Here is a 4,818-nt window from a genome sequence, read left to right as displayed (position 1 = left end):
CCACAAGGGAAAAAAATCACACAGTAATTCAGTGGTGATATAATACAGCCTAATGCCACAAATGCCAAGCTGATACAAACCTGCATTTCAGTCGCTCCTATTGCCTCCCTACAATAATCAGAATAGAATTTTAAAGTTTTACTTTTAGCTGAGACTTATGACAGCCATAAAACCAAATGCTTAGGCTAAGCACATTCTTAACTTCCTAATGAGACATGATGCTAAAAGGATTATTTGAGATATCTTTAGGGTGGACATAATTTGTATGAATGACAACAAGGGATCGATACAGAGGGACAAAAAGTTTATGTTCTTAAGCAAATCGCAACTTAAAAAGCCCCACACCTAAATTTGTTGGCAGCTGAACAGAGAAGACGTCAGAGAGAGAGACCAGTGATACATTTCTACAGCCAAAGAAGAAGCTGGAGTTCCTAACTTTGTTGTTTGACCCGTGAACTATCACAGCTCCTAACACTTGTACAGGGAAATTCTAGCTGCCATGGCAACCATTTCTTTCTGGTTGACTGCACTGGATAAATATTCGCTTAAAACCCTTTTATTTATGTCTCTAATCTAAAAGGTTTCTTTAGTGAAACTGTTAATTTAAAGGTTTTGCTACCTAATCAGGCAGCAACTAGCAGAGTTCAGCCCTGGCTTGGATGAATGGCAGCAGAATTAAATAATAATAAATGTCAGATGATAGTCAAAGCAGTAAGGTAAGTGGAAAAAGGATGCTCTTTTGGCAGTTAGATGGATAGATGAACCTATGTGAATGATACTTTATTATTATTATTTGATGGTAATTTCATAGAACAGGTTAATTTCAAGTCGAAGAAAGCTTTTTATCAAGCCTGTAAATATGAGCACTTGCAGTTTTAATCATGAAAGAAATTCTAGACTGAACAAGGGATTCCAAATCGAAGAATCAAAACATTTTATTTAACATAAAAAATTAGTATTTCTCATCTTTTGCTCTTATTCTCAATTTGGATTCTTTTTGCAGAATTCTGTGAATCTAGAAAAGTTTGTTTTGCCAGAATTACTTTTTTCCATAAAAGGCTACTGAACATTTTGCCTCAAATATCAAGAAAACAACAATCTGAGGAATTTTTCCTTCTTTCATTCTTTCCTTCTTTTCTTCTTCCTTTTTTTAATTTTTTCCATTTGGCATACCTTAATTCCTGCATAGCCCCATCCCTGTATTTTCTTTGTGATGACTCAGCAATATATTGCTCCTCTACCTTTACCCTCTGAAATGTTACATTTAGAATTTGTTAGATAGAACATTTTTATTTTAGATTTTATTTGGCCTGAAGCAACCTCTCACTGCATTTCGTGTCTCTGGGCCCACATTGAAATTTATCACTAGGCTGGCTTTTTACCAACATCCTCCTTCTGTGACTACCAGGTGTGGGTTCTCAGCTGCTCTAGGGCTACATGTTCATGTGTTTCCAAAGCAGTGTTTCTAATATTTGTGGTGTGTGGTGCACATGGGGTTTTTTTAATTAAAACTGGATAGTGCTGTCTTGTCCTGCTGGGTCTGTAGTACAGGGTCCTGCCCCTCAGCTCTGGGGGCCACTAACTCTTGCCAAGTTCACTCCTCTTCTCACACAAAGCCATCTGCAAGTTGCTGTCCCAAGTAGGGCCACAAGGAAACCAGGACAACCATAGAAGAAGCAGAAGGTAAAATGTTGAAGAGGATGATGGCTTTTCAAACCAAAGATGTTATATTTACTACTGGGTTTAGCCAGGATCTGGTTTAAATGTTTCTACTCTTCTGATCCTGTAATAGAGCATTATCTTCTAGAATCTGCATATCTATAGGCTGAGGATGCGAGTATCTGAACACTTAACGGAAGCTATATAAAGTAAGTCAGCCCTCCTGATGTAATTTATATGTTCTATTTTTTGCTGGAATATGAAGATTTGATATTTTGCAAAGGATACTCAGAATTTTTCTCATGAATGTGGTAGTGACAAAACTTGCTTCCACAATTTTTAATACTTGCTTTTTTCACTCTGCACACTCAAACTTTTTTCTTTCCCTTAAGCATTTCTCTTTTTAAAATTTGGCACAGTATTAGGCCTTTTCCTTTCTTTTGTCTCCTTGAAAGTCAGAGGTCTTCTTTGTTCATGTTCTTCACATAAAAGGCATTATCAATAACATCTGCACAGGCACTAGAATAATTAACCTTTTCATTTCTATTATAAGCAGATTTTTATGGTTACATAGATGCATTTCTATGTTAGCCAGAGGATGCAATCAAGATCAAAAGCGTGCACTGGACATATTCTTACACAGACAGACACAGCCACTTTCCTCAACAGCCATACATAACTGTCTCCATGCAGTTGGTCTCCTCTCCTGCCCAGAAATAGATCTGACATACGAAATATCACAGGAAGAAACAAAAACAGCCACAAAATCCCTAAAATATTTCAATGTGAATGTATTTTTTTTTTAATTGCAAAGAAATAAAGAACAACTTATTCCTGCCCTCTTTATTACCTCTTTATATGCAGAACTTTATTACCAACTGCCCAATTTTAATTGGTACCATAACATCCATGTGAACATGTTTTAAAAGAACAGTTTCTCCCTAGCTGTACTATCTTCAGCAATAAATACCCACTTCATGCACAAGTTCTTTAACCATAGTAGGAAACATGAGCAGCACCAAAGACATCTCCAACGACCATTTCTGAAAAGGAAACACTATTCAATTAAGCAGTTTTCCCTAGGGAAGGGCAGTGTATGCTGCAGAACCCTCACAGGGACAAAACCCAAAACTGGAGCATCATACCTCTACCATACTCCCTACCTCTCCCACATGCTGCCTGTACCTCATATTCCCCACGTGTTCCATATGCACCTGCTGACCATGTCACCCTGCTGCCTCATGCCTTTATGGCACCTTAGTGGACTAAGGTCTAATAGCAAAAGGGGACATAAAAATCAACAACCAGCCCTCCAGGCTAACAGTTTCCCATATTGTTCCCCAAGGGTTTTACTGGGATATACCTGGCAGCCCTGCTTGGGTCACTGACCTGAACTCATTCCTGAAGGTCCAGCCTGCCCAAATGCTGGCATGGGGTAGGACCTTTCTTCCACCCCACTTTATCCCACAGTGAGCCATGTGCTTCCCTCAGTCTCTGGATTTTGTCAGAATGCCTGGATGCCTCCCTCCCTCTTTCTGGTTGCTTCAGATTCAGAAGAGCTGCAGGAAAGAACAGGGTGCATCTCCTTGGCTGACATAGGTGAAGTCGGGCAAAGGGAGTACTTCGGGTAGTATGACCATCTGAAACAAAACACATTTGCAACCCAACAAAAACCAGTTACCACTGTTCATATCCAGGACAAATAATTTTAATTTTCCTCACAAAGACCATGGGCAAATTTAGACCTTTGCAATCAGCACCCAAAGAATGGCAATCCTATGCTCCCTGTAGGCTTCCCAAAGCAGCATAACATGGGGACTTTTGCTCTCAGACTGCTATAGAAAACTCAGAAATTTGGCATTGTATGTTTGGCCTTGACTGCCAGAGGTCTGAAAAACTTCACAACATCAGATGAATCTTTCCTGGCTATACCTTTCTCAGAAAAATTCCTGAATTAAATGTGTATTTTGCCTTTCAGCAATTCAGTCCGGGCAGCTCAGCCATCTAATGTGGTTAGAACAACACACAACTATCTAATGAGAAAGCCCTAAGGATAGAACAAGTTCTCTGGGCTCCCTGCAGCGCCTCAAGGCCAGCTCCTGTTTTTCACCCTCATTGCAGAAGGAGCTCAGAGTCTGTTGCAGGCACATCGCCCTGCCAAAACCAGCCTCTGGTATTCTTCCAGGAGAAACCCACAAAGAGTTTTTTCTCAGACATGGAAGAGCAAAGTTTGCTTTCTGTCAGAGATGGTGCCGTTCCACATCGCCAGCTCTGGCAGGCTGCGTGCATTTCTAAATGTCCTGGAAAGTATTTTTCCCTCCTCCAGAGCAAGCAGGCTAGACTATGGGGGTGGCTTCATCTTTGCAGAGGAGAAGCAGGATGTCCAGCCAACACTGAAAGCCTTGTTTGCCAATGCTGTTCTCCTGGGGATGTCTTTAATAGGACAACACCACTTCTGCCCTGCCAAACTAAGCAGTGACAGTGACACAATTTTAGCATATCTAGGTGACACAGAATACTCTGAATGGTGTTTCCTTCTTGTGTGTCCAGTCTTGCCAGAAACTAGATGGGAGGAAGACAGCTAGCAAATGTGTCATCTTATGCCATCTTGTCTCTCTGAAGCCCGTTATCACTGCAGTTTTTAGAGAGGATGGGTGCAGAGCCAAGCTTTGAGACCTCTGAGATGCAGGCTGGGTGATGGGGTGGAGGGGAAGAAACAAAAAAGACCCATGAACAATGGTAATGTCTGACTTTTCTCTCTCATGTGTTTCTGTGTAACAGTCTCAGACAGTCCTGGTGCCTACTGTACTGCCTATGTGGAGTCTCTTGCTACTGTATAAGAAACAGGGGAAGAGGGACAATGTCTAGGCAAACACATACCTGAGAATAGAGTTTAGTTGTTGCATTAAAAGTGACATCAGCCTAACAGCAGCAGCTGACACATACCAACAGGCTGGTAAGGAGCATGAGGTTGTTGCTCAGCTCTGCTTCAAAACAAATTTTGTTTTCTATTTTGTCTGCTAATGCTTGTGACATTAATATGTTTATAATAAGCTCAACTCTTCCTGTTGCATTTGTTTCTACAGCACCTCAGCCTTGAAGGCATTCCCAGAAGTGCTGTGACAGAATAGTGACCCCTGGATTTGAGACTGGCAGGAA

This window comes from Lichenostomus cassidix, chromosome 1 (genome assembly GCF_008360975.1).
Source record: "Lichenostomus cassidix isolate B80296 chromosome 1, HeHo_3.0, whole genome shotgun sequence".
Taxonomy (NCBI): domain Eukaryota; kingdom Metazoa; phylum Chordata; class Aves; order Passeriformes; family Meliphagidae; genus Lichenostomus; species Lichenostomus cassidix.
This window is presented reverse-complemented; position numbering follows the sequence as displayed.